The sequence below is a fragment of the Elephas maximus genome, chromosome 4, assembly GCF_024166365.1.
Source record: "Elephas maximus indicus isolate mEleMax1 chromosome 4, mEleMax1 primary haplotype, whole genome shotgun sequence".
Classification (NCBI taxonomy): domain Eukaryota; kingdom Metazoa; phylum Chordata; class Mammalia; order Proboscidea; family Elephantidae; genus Elephas; species Elephas maximus.
In genome coordinates this window covers 23,528,890-23,541,647 of record NC_064822.1, presented here as the reverse complement: position 1 = coordinate 23,541,647, position 12,758 = coordinate 23,528,890, and the positions used below count along the sequence as shown (strand labels likewise).

Sequence of the window (12,758 nt, the reverse complement as noted above, 5' to 3'; positions counted from 1 at the left end):
ATAAAATACTTAGGAATAAATATAACCTGAGACATAAAAGACCTATTTGAAGAAAACTACAAGACACTGCTGCAAGAAACCAAAAGAGAGCTAGGTAAGTGGAAAAACATACCTTGCTCATGGATAGGAAGACTTAACATTGTAAAAAATGTCTGTTCTACCAAAAGCGATCTATACATTTAATGCAATTCTGATCCAAATTCCAATGACATTCTTTAATGAGATGGAGAAACAAATCACCAACTTCATAGGGAAGGGAAAGAGGCCCCGCATAAGTAAAGCATTATTGAAAAAGAAGAGCAAAGTGGGAGACCTTACTTTACCTGACTTTAGAACCTATTATACTGCCACAGTAGTCAAAACAGCCTGGTACTGGTACAAGAACAGATACATAGACTAATTTAACAGAATTGAGAATCCAGACAGAAATCTAACCGCATATGAGCAGTTGATATTTGACAAAGGCCCCAAAACAGTTAAATGGGGAAAAGACAGTCTTTTTAACAAGTGATGCTGACATAACTGGATATCCATCTGCAAAAAAATGAAACAAGACCCATACCTCACACCATGCACAAAAAAGAGCTCAAAATGGATCAAAGACCTAAATATAAAATCTAAAACAATGAAGATCATGGAAAAAAAAAATAGGGACAATGTTAGGAGCCGTAATACATGGCATAAACAGTATACAAAACATTACTGACAGTGCAGAAGAAAAACTAGATAATTGGGAACTCCTAAAAATCAAACACCTATGCTCATCCAAAGACTTCACCGAAAGAGTAAAAAGGCTTCCTACAGACTGGGAAAAAGTTTTTAGCTATGACAGTTCCGATCAGCACCTTGTCGTACATGATACTGCAAAAACTCAACTGCAAAAAGACAAATAACCCAATTTAAAAATGGGCCGAAGATATGAACAGACACTTCACTAAAGAAGACATTCAGGTAGCTAACAGGTACGTGAGGAAATGATCACGATCATTATCCATTAGAGAAATGCAAATCAAAACTACAATGAGATTTCATCTCACTGTAACAAGGCTGGCATTAATCCAAAAAACACAAAACAATAAATGTTGGAGAGGCTGTGGAGAGATTGGAACACTTACACAGTGCTGGTGGGAATGTAAAATGGTACAACCACTTTGGAAATTGATTTGGTACTTCCTTAAAAAGTTAGAAATAGAAGTACCATACCATCCAGCAATCCCACTCCTTGGATTGTATCCTAGAGAAATAAGAGCCTTTACATGAACAGATAAATGCACACGCATGTTCATTGCAGTACTGTTCACAATAGCAAAAAGATGGAAGCAACCAAGGTGCCCATCAACAGGTGAACGGATAAATAAATTATGGTATATTCACACAATGGAATACTGCACATCAATAAAGAACAGTGATGAGTCTGTTAAGCATTTCATAACATGGAGGAATCTGTAAGGCATTATGCTGAGTGAAATGAGTCAGTTGCAAACGGACGAATGTTGTGTAAGACCATGATTGTAAAGAACTCAAGAATTAGTTTAAAGAGAGAAGAAAATATTCCTTGTTGGTTACGAGAGGGGGAAGGGAGGGAGGGTGGGAGAGAGGTATTCACTAATTAGATAGTAGATAAGAACTACTTTAGGCCACGGGAAAGATAAACACACAATTTAGGCAATGTCAGCAGAACTGGACTAAACCAAAAGCAAAGAAGTTTCTAGAATAAACTGAATGCTTTGAAGGCCAGCGTAGGAGGGGCAGTGGTTTGGGGACCATGGTTTCAGGGGACATCTAAGTCAATTGGCATAAGAAAATCTATTAAAATATTCTGCATCCTACCTTGGAGAGAGGCATCTGGGTTCTTAAATGGTAGCAAGTGGCCATCTAAGACACATCAATTGTTTTCAACCCACCTGGATCAAAGGAGAATGAAGAACACCAAGGACACAAAGTAATTATGAGCCCAACAGACAGAAAGGGCCACATAAACCAAAGACTACATCAGCCTGAGATGGGAAGAGCTAGATGGTGCCTGGCTACAACTGATCAGTGTCCTGATAGGGAACGCAGCAGAGAACCCCTGAGGGAGCAGGAAAGCAGTGGGATGCAGACCCCAAATTCTCATAAACAACAACAACAAAAAAAAAACAGACCAGACTTAATGGTCTGACTGAGACTAGAAGGACCCCGGTGGTCATGGCCCCCAGACCTTCTGTTGGCCCAGGACAGGGACCATTCCCAAAGCCCACTCTTAAGACAGGAATTGGAGTGGACAATGGGTTGGAGAGGGACGCTAATGAAGAGTGAGCTTCTTCTATCAGGTGGACATTTGAGACTATGTTGGCATCTCCTGCCTGGAGGGGAGATGAGAGGGTAAGTGGAGAAATGGACATGAAAAGAGACAGTGGAGGGAGAGAGCGGGCTGTCTCATTAGGGGGAGGAGAGCAACTGGGAGTATGTAGCAAGGTGTATGTAAGTTTTCGTGTGAGAGACTGACTTGATCTGTAAACTTTTACTTAAAGCACAGTGAAAAATTTTTTAAAAATTAAATAAAAAGATGGTTTCGGCCTTTAAGGAACTGTTTCATGGTAATAGGAATTACTTGATTGGGAAGGTTTATGTGTGTGATATAATGGAATTCTAGAAGAATTGCCTGTTGAAAAACATTTAAAAATTGGGGGGGGCGGTGGTGGTGGTGGTGGTAAATGAACACAATAGATATGCCTGTTATTTGAAATTTTCATATGTTTAAGAATAATACGAAATTTCCGGTGAATTCCAGTCTGACAAAGCAAGAATTCTCACTTCCAAACCAAGGAAATTAGCACTGTTTATTATTGAGATTTGTACACAAGTACTTGACATGTTTCTGTGACTGGATATTGCAAAGCATTATTGTTGATCTTTTTTGTCAGAGGTTTACTTAATTTACATTGTGAAGTGTATTAAATAGATTTGTACGTCCTACTAAACATAAGGAACATTATTTAATCTTTAAACTCTAGATAATTATCATTTATGGAAATTCTTTGCATTAAATAGTTTTGTCTTTTCTTTCTTCCTCAGTAACAACTTTAAGGCCTTTTGAAGTATCATTAAAAAAAGGTAATTGTGGGTTGTTTGGCTCTAGCAAAAGAGAACTATTTGACTGGAGGATAATTTCCTACTTCCAAGTCTTTGCTCAAACTGTTCTTTACTTTTGCTGCCACCAGTTATTCCTCCTCCCCTACTTGAAGCTCTCTCTGATCATTCGTAAGCTCACTGTTTGACAGCTTCTTCTGCCTGCTATCCTGAATGTACCCAGGGCAGGATGGAAAGTTGCCAGAAAACAGGCTTGAAATTTAATTCATCTTTGATACCTGTTTTGTTCCTCACAACCAATTGATTAATAACCCTTTAAATTATTGTCTATGTCTGTTTTCAGAGCCAGGGTTAGACTATTAAAACACTCCCCAATTTATGTATACCACTGCCAAAACAATCTTCCTAAAGTACTGATTTGGTTTTTGAACAAAGTGATACCGATCATCCTCTCCAGAGTTGGCAAACATGCAGTGTATGTAGTATCTGGAAATATCCATAGTACATTCCCACTTCCATGTTTCTGCTTTCTACTCACACTATTTTCTGAAATGCAGTTTCTCTCTACTGATACAAATCTTAGTTAAGCAAAAACCTGTTGCCATCGAGTTGAGTCTAACTCATAGTGACCTACTGGACAGAGTAGAACTGCCGCATAGGGTTTCTAAGTTAAAGTCCAGCAAAGATCTTGTCCCTTCTGTGAAGCCTTTCCTGTCGCCCCTAACTGAAATCACCTCTCTGAGCTCCTAACTCATTCTGCTCATGGAGCTGAAACAAGACTTTAGTGATACTTGGAAGGTGGGAGGTTATTTTCCCAATGAGATTCCAGGGTTTTTGGAAGTAGAGTTTCATGTCTAGTGCTTCTATCTACTTTAACACTTAGCAGAGTATGCTACATATAGTGAGTGCTCAAATATTTCATAATTGCTTTGTTCGGAAAAGTTTTGTGTAAAATTGTTAGCTAGTATTTACCCAAGAAGAAATGAAGTGTGTAAGCTTCTTCAACTCTGCATAGTTGGGTCCTTGGAAAATGACTAGGGGACAGAGTATTTGTGCTTTGGAGAAGGAAATAAAACTTTTAAAATATTTTGTTTCTTGTTACTATATTCATAAGGTCGTATTGGTCCTAACAGTTTCTTGTATTTTTGTCTACTTCCTTTCTCTTTAAATCAGTATTTTCAAACTTTGGTCTGATGTTCAGTCAGAATCTCTGGGAGTGTGACCCAGGAATCTGCATTTTTAGTGAAAATCACCTGAGCTGCTTATGAAAAGTGGCAGGCAGTGCTGGTTGGTGGTGGTAGTGATGACGATAATGATTGTGATAGCTCTGCTTTTGAAGTCTTACTCTTTGCCGGGTGCACTCTTCTAGGCAATTTATAGCTGTCAACTTACCTAATGTGCACAACAAGCCTATGTGGTAAGATTCTTTTATTATCTTCATATTGCAGATGGAGAAACTGAAGCAGAGATAAATTAAATAACTTGCCTCCAAAGTAACTTTCTTATAAACAAGGTAAGAAGGCATGAAAAGGATGAGAGGCATACTGATTTGGTTGATTAAAAAAAACCCAAAATACCACTTTCTAAAGAATCGCTGTGAGTAATGTGAATGTAAGCTGTTTCTTCTTACATAAATTGGCATATCAGTATGCTAACTCCACATAGAATACTTCAGCAACTAAGACCTAAATATAGATATCCTCTTCTGCTTTCAGGAAGCCTATCACAACTCTCGATTACACAACACACACACACACACTCACTCGCACTAACTTAGCATATTGAGGAAAACTTTAAAATATTACATTTCTAATAAACTTACATGATTTGGGGAAGACTGCCTTTTATTGTATGTATTTGTTTAGGTCCCTGAATGGTGCAGATGGTTTGCACTCGACTACCGTATTTTTTTGCAAATAATGTACCTATACGTATAACTGGTGGAATAGCACGTTTACAAAAATAGCTGGGGCGGGGGGAGAAAAGTTGCACAGTTGGCAAAAAACGAGTAATGTGTGCATTATTTGTGTAAAAATATGGTACTAACTGAAAAGTTGGTGGTTCAAACCCACCCAGTGGTGCCACAGAAGAAAGGCCTGGCAATCCACATCCGTAAGCTCACAGCCACTGAAAGCTCTTGGGAGTGCAGTTCTGCTCTGACGCACACGGGACCGTGAGTCAGAACTGACTTGATGACAGGGGTTTGGTTTTTGTTTTTTTTTTTTTGGCATCTGTCAATCTATTATCTTTTTTTTAGATGTTACTTTGTGACCAGATAGAATATAAGTACAACTTCTTAAACATGTATTTTTTGTTTTAACAACCAGAGATAAATCTTGGTCGTATGTGTTAAAATATTTATTCTGTTTTTAATAATAAATAAGAGTACTTTATGCCCTTTTGGTTCATAGACTCTAGAAAGTGGGGTGGAGGGTGAAGGTAGTGGTGATGGGGACTGGGTGGAACTAACTCGTTTAGCCTCATTGCTTGTTCAGGAGTTTTGGCGAATGATTTTAGATGTTTATGTGAGTTCTGGCTTTAGAGACCAGTTGAACTAAAAACAATGTTTACTGGAAACATGAATTGTGATTTCAAATAAACAGTGGAATCGAAATTGAGTTAGTGACTAACTTTATTCCTTATACCTAAACTTGAGTCACTATTTTGACTGTTTCTTTTTATAGTTTCCATTTTAAAATTTTCACAACTTCTTTTGCTGCCCATTTATATAATTGGGATGAGTTATATGACCTGTAGGAATTAATATAAGACTTTATTTCTCATACTATCCATGTGGCATGCTTCAATTGTTAGATAATCCTGTAAAAAACTGGATAAAATTGGACTCTAGAAAGTGAACTTTTTTGGGGTAGAAAGTGAAAGAAAAACAGATGTGATGCCATGACAAATTCTAGTGAACTGCCTTTTTTCTTTACAGAGAGTTTTGATAAAATTTTATATATTCCTCAGCCTCAAGTTCATAATGAAAGTTAGGTGCAAGACTTAGATGCTTGGTAGCATAAAAAGGGTTGGTATCAGACTTAATCATACAGATTTATGAATTGGCTCTTTGCATTCCTTGGGATTGATTATGTGAATGTTTGAGATTTAGCATGGAGTTGAAAAGTTGAAATTTTCCTCATCAAAGTGTATCTCATTCTGAGGCATAACTGTTTTTTTCCTTGGTTACAGTAAAAGAAGCACATGTTATCTTAAGGGGTCTTGATTTTACTGCTTTGTGACTGTAGGCAAATACCGTCATATTACTGGACCTGTTCCTTCATTTGTAAGATGAGGGGTAGCATTTAATTGTACAACTCTTATAAGAGGATTAGTAGAATCTATTTAAGATTATGCATAAACACACATATTGACAAGTCACTTGCCATTCATTTGTCATCTGCTGAAATGTGAAACGAGCTTTGTTGTATAGGTCTGTTATTGGTAACATTATCCACACTTAGAGAATAGTTCTAGGCTTTTTGATTCATGATTTTGTTAATCTAATAGTGACTTTTCAGGATTATCTCTACCATATTAAAAATTAAATTACTGCCACGATGGTGTTAGGAATCTTTAGGATGAGTGATGTGGACAAATTTAGAATTACTTCTCATATGGAAAACCTGATTTTTAAAATATCTACATGTTCTGTGATTTCATTTGGCTAAGGAATTTATCTGTAATCTTCCAGAGAGTCTGTATTTAATGACTTTTTGCTTTGTGGGTTTCATCAGGCTGAATAAAAATAAAGTGGTTGTATGTTTCCTAAGTTTAAAACATGATTCTTTATATAAAGTCTCACATCAGCTCCACATGTGACAACCTGTTCAGGTGACTGAATGTCTTAGTAGTGCTTCTCTCAGGAACCTAGCCATTCACGTGTCTTCATCTGCTGCTGCTTCTTCCTGTGTCAAGTTTTAGATTATAAACTCCTTCAGAAAGAAGCTGAAACTTTCCTTTATATCTCATAGCACCCAAGAGAGAGCTCTGTTAGTTTCTGAATAGTTTCTAAATGTTATTGCTCTTGAGGATTTTGGATTAAAATTATTGAGTAGAACGGAATAAGCCTGTTTCTAGGATATCAGACTGGGGTCATTCTGATTAACTCAAAGACATAGCAGTTTTATTAAACCTAGGCTTTGTTTCTGAAGTCATTTTCTCTTGATTTAACTCTAAGTTGGTTATTCAGCTTAAGTTGTCCGTTACATCTTTGTCTCAGGTTGTTAATAGGGGAACGCCTGTGTCAAGATAGGGTGTAAGTTGGATAGATATGCATGTGCTTGTACATACATGCATGTCTCTGGGTGTGTACGTGAGAGAGAGAGAGATTGGGAGAGACAGAAGAGAGGAGGGAGCGAGCGTGAGAATTTGGAGTACATGTTATATTTAGAAATCTGAATTATCTGCGTCTTACATAGCTGTCTAGTTATGTGCGTTTAATTTTTGATCTGTTATAGTTGACATTAGAAACAATTTTTAATCAATAGTAAGCATGATGCCTTAGGTAAGGACATGTTTTCCTTCTAGCTTTATTGCACATATATTAAAGACTGAAACTGTTGGAATAAGTAATAACTGCTGAAATGAGCTTATACCTGGGCAGAAATGATATTAGGGCTCTGAGGTGCATCTTAACATTTGGGAACAATTTAATATGTCTAATATCTGAGGAGCATCAAAACATATTGAACAACTCAACAATCATAAAGCCTAACGGTCAAAATTTGTACATAATTATCAGGCTCTACAAATTAACCATGATTAAGAGAGAAAACAGCACAAAATAGTAGAGAAAAGAGGCTGAGTCATTTGTACACTATAATTAGAATATGGTAACCATCAATTTTGCCTTCTCTAAATGAAGAATGATGTTTGCAGGCGGGGATATGTCTCTTCATTGTAACTTTTAAGTTCTTGATGGTATGTACTATTATAAGTAGTTGATGATTTCATTAATATTTTATGAATATAGGTGATACTTAAAGTGGGTCCAAATATTACAGCTAGTGTTTAGGTAGAGTCAGCGTTTAACAGAATTTAAATTTGTCACTCTGTAATATGTGATACATCATTGAATAGATAACCATCTTCATCATGTGCTAATTTGGATTGCACGGTAATTGAGTGAACTTTTTGGGGGAGGGAGTTAAAGTTTACTTAAAACTGTTCTCTGAAAGTATTAAGATTTTAGAGAATTTTTTTTTTCTGGTTGTAGCATTTATCTTCAAACAATGTTATGACTGCTTGAAAGGAGGTAAATTAGTAGTCGGCCACTTTATTTTCCAGTTTAAAGTCATTGTTCGTTATCAGTTGGTGAGCATAGGAACAACTTAATAAAGTTTGGGTAATTTAGTTTTCAGTTTAAATTTTCAACTGGCAATTGGCCGAAAACTCCTGTCTGAAGACGTGAGCATCCAAATGCCATTTTGTGGTTTGGCTACTGTCTGCTTGACATAGGAAGGCCCTATCAAGAAAGACTAATGGAGTGACTATCAAAAGGAAATCAATGGTAAGAGCTTTCATTTTAACTATAATGTGTATGTGTGTACAACATACCAGTTATTATATTTGAATTAAAATTTTAGAGCTTTTTAAAATCTAGAACATAATTAATGCTAAATGTTTGAATTTATGTCTTGCATTTTTAGAATGAAATAAATGCAAAGTATGTGTTTTTATAGATAAGAAATTTTGTATACTCAATGTCAATAAGAAAATAGTACTAAAAGTGCAAAAAGTTAGTTACACAGTCGACATCCAGTTTAACAGATTCATTGTTTGTAGTTCTACTGTAGCCAATTATCTTTTAAAATTAACAGTATTATAAATATTGCTTGAGTAAAGTTTAACTTTAAAATAAAATTTATACCAAACTGAATTTAACCTGTTCAGTTTCATAGATGCTTCTTAAAGATGTAACTGTTATAAATTTTGCCATAAAGTAGTCTGTTGAACTCTGTTTTGTTTTTTACTTCCACTGTAAAATGATAGAGAGGAGGAGGACAGAAAGACATAGAATATCATATAATAAAAATCTCTTAGTTTTACATTAGATCTTTAAAAAATGTATCATTGCCACTATGCTCTGTGGCAAGTATTAAATTCTTAAAGTATTAATGGTATTTTTTTCATTAATGGTATTTTTATATTCACTCTCAAGTAGAATAACAGTGCTCATAATTTGCACATTATCAGATTTTGGTAATAAAATCAGACATCTATGCTCTGCTTTACATATGTTTGTACTGGGAACATAATTCCCAGAGCCAGGCAGTTTGGCTACATTCTTGTATGCTTCAAATAACCTTAATCTTATATTTATATTCTGAATCTGTTTGGCTTTTATAGTATGCCGTTATTTGACATCTGTGTCTTACTAGATCGATAATTGGTTATGTTAACTTTGGACAGTAGTAGGGAGAGTAATATATAAGTGATGAAATCTAAAATCAGTGTTTTTCAGAGTTTTTCTCTAGGGTCTCCATAGACAAAGTAGCTTTGTGATGACTGGATAATGGCTGATGAAGATCAGCATATTAATAATAATAGATGGTGATTCTATTGACAGTTCTGTTGTCAGACTTACAATTTTTGAGATTGACATAATTTGAGTAATTTCTTTTGTTCTAATTAAAGATATCAAAATAATGTTAATTGAATCTGGCCACATTCTTAGCTGTTTCCTAGAGCTTCATAACAAACACATCAGGAATAGCACGTGTGACAGGCACATAGCACAGCATCTGTCATCATGTAAGCATTCAAAATGTTGACAAGGAACTAAGTACTTTAGATGGCAATGTCTGTGCTCCAGTCCATCTATCCAATAATTCAGATTTTGGAGATTATCTGTCCATTCAGCTAGGAGCTGAGGACAAAATGGCACAAGTAAAAACACAGCTATATCCTAACTTCTCTTGAACTTCCAGTGTAGATGGAGAGACAGACTTGAATGAAATAATTAACAGACAAATGTAAAATTGCAACTGTGACCAGTACATATGGAAGAGTATAAGTTAATATGAGAATAGAAGCAATAGGGTTGGTATATAAGTAAGTAAGGCACAGAATCCACACATTCTGTAAGTTTATTTTTTAAAGTGAATTGGTAACTTGTATTATGAAATGTTTAAGTTTATAATTCTTTTAAATGAGTATCTTCTGTCGAGGCATGTAGAAAGACTAAATTCTAAGCATGGAGAAAATAAAATCCTTATGTTGCTAGGCTATTTTCTGGAGCCCTGGTGGCACTGTGGTTAGACATTCGGCTGCTATTGAAAAGGTCGGCAGTTCAAATCCACCGCCACTGCTTGGAAACCCTGTAGGGCGGTTCTACTCTCTCCTTTACCATTGCTATGAGTCAGGATCTGTTCGATGACAACATATTTATCTTTTTTGCTTTAGGCTATTTTCTTGGATTTCTTAAGAATTAAAAACAAAGCTTGGTCAAAGGAGCATTGTTATGTGAAAATTTCACTTACAGGAGAGGAGTTCTTATGTGATCCTTGAACATCTCAGGAAGGAAAGCAGTGAATGAGGACCCTGATTTCTTTAACTGGATTTAAGTTAATTAAAGGATATCCACCATAAAATCACTGCTGTCCTTTCTGCAGTAACCATTCCATTCTAATACCAAGCCAATTCAGGGGTTTATTTGTCACTCATTTTATATCACTGAAAGATGTTACATGCAGACATTTTTCAGTGGTACTGTGATCTCCTTAAATCAACTTTTATCCCTTTTTTTAAAAAAAAAAAAATGACTGTAAAATACAGGTTTCATTCTAGGCTTCATTTTAAATCAAACCTCTTAAACTCTTTTTTATAATTTTATTCTAAAACATATATATTTATTAAATTTTGAAAAATAAAATGATAGAACTTTTAGATGCCTACACGCTTACACTTTTTCTGTTGGACACAGAGAATCTGGTCTAAGGAAAATCACTAGGGATGTTTGAAAAATAAGGAAGTTAGTCATTTTTACATGTTAGATTCATTGGCATTTTTAAAAACTCTCATTAAAGACTAAAAAAAAAAAAAAAACCAAAAAAAAAAAAAAAAAGACATTAAAGACTAGCTTTTCTTTATTTGGAAACCCTGGCGGCGTAGTGGGTAAGTGCTATGGCTGCTAACCAAAGGGTCGGCAGTTCAAATCCGCCAGGCGCTCCTTGGAAACTCTATGGGGCAGTTCTCCTCTGTCCTATAGGGTTGCTAGGAGTCGGAATCGACTTGACGGCACTGGGTTTTCTTTATTCAGCTGATAGTATAAATGAATTGAGTCAGAGCATATAATCTAGCATGAAACTAAAATTAGAAAAGTTTACTTTTAAAATAGAAATAATCTTACCCTAGTTTGCTATTGAAATATGTAAGCTATTTAAAATATGAGCTAAGTATAAATCTTTTTCAAGTGGCAAAATCCAAATTAGGTCATTTGTTAACTTTTTCCTCAAAAATATCATGTTGACGTTAATCTCTGCGGTGACTTCTGAATTTGTTCTTTTTCCTATTGTTGTTGGATTCCAATTTACGGCGACCCCATGTGTGTTAGAGTAGAACTGCTCCATAGGGTTTTCAAGGCTGTGACCTTTCAGAAGTAGATTGCCAGGCCTGTCTTGCAAGGCATCTCTGGGTGGGTGTGAACAGTCAAACTTTCGGCTAGTAGTTGTACACTGTTCACACCACTCGGGGACTGCAGGTCACCACGGTGACTGTCAGATATTCTGATTTAAAGATCTTGAAGCAGGTCATCTCTAGGTAGCTCTCGTCGATGCTGTGAGGAAGGTGTCTTTCCCGTACATTCTATCAAGGAGTGTCTTGACGAAAATATTCCTTGCTGGGTAATTGCCTATGACATTCAGTTTTCTTTGACAGCCCCTTTTGGTCCTAGGGAGCCCTGGTGGTTACAGTGTTAAGAGCCTGGCTGCTAACCAAAAGGTCTGCAGCTCAAATCTACCAGCTGTTCCTTGGAAATTTTCTGGGGCAGCTCTTCTCTGTCCTGTAGGATCACTATGAGTTGGAATTAACTCGATAGCAACAGATTTTTGTTTTTTTTGATCCTTAGCTTTTATTAGTCTATGATGTCAAGTAGAACATTACGCATGTAGCCACTTGAAGACACTAAAAACACGTAGCTACCTAAACCTAAACCTAAATATCCCAGGTGGAGGGTGGTGCATAGCATTTCTTTTACTGAAGTGAATTAAAAATTACTTTTATTTCTAAGCAAACAAAAGTCTCCTACTATTCTTTAATGTTTAACTATATTACCTTTCAGTGTAGCAGATAATGCAGCATCTGATTGCATGCATGTACAAATGCAGTATAACGGCTGCTGCTCTAATGCTGAGGCTAAGTTGGGACTAACAGTGGTATGGGATTGGGAATTTGAATGAGACAATAAATTTGTAATAAAAGCTATTTATGGTTGTGAGAAGAAAAATGTTTTTATAAGGAAGAACCTTTTAATGTGGAAAATAAAATGGGGTGACTTCCAAGATCAATTCAAACTTAAGGATCTTCAACAGTTTGAGAAAAAAGGATTCTTGCTGGTACAAATCACTGTGATTTACTTGAAGGAATTTGTAGTGTATCTTTAAAAGTTAATGTAGTAATAATAACAATTAATCACCATGATATTAATATATAAAAATTTATATGAAGTAAATAGTACTAGCAAT

The 12,758-nt window shown here is 35.9% G+C and overlaps 1 protein-coding gene across 6 annotated transcripts in view; it reads left to right on the top strand.

The window, feature by feature from the left end:
• Nucleotides 1-12,758, top strand: part of ZEB1 (zinc finger E-box binding homeobox 1) — a 227,313-nt gene that overhangs the window by 53,441 nt on the left and 161,114 nt on the right. Inside the window, exons 1-2 of one of the 6 annotated variants that reach the window (XM_049881697.1) lie at nucleotides 2,685-4,585; nucleotides 8,429-8,584. The exons of 3 other annotated variants lie outside the window; for them this stretch is intronic. The gene's annotated coding sequence lies outside the window, so the exon portion shown is untranslated. Of the gene's footprint in view, nucleotides 1-2,684; nucleotides 4,586-5,752; nucleotides 8,585-12,758 lie in introns of those variants that run through there. 2 more of the 6 variants (XM_049881698.1, XM_049881696.1) reach the window with 2 other exon arrangements.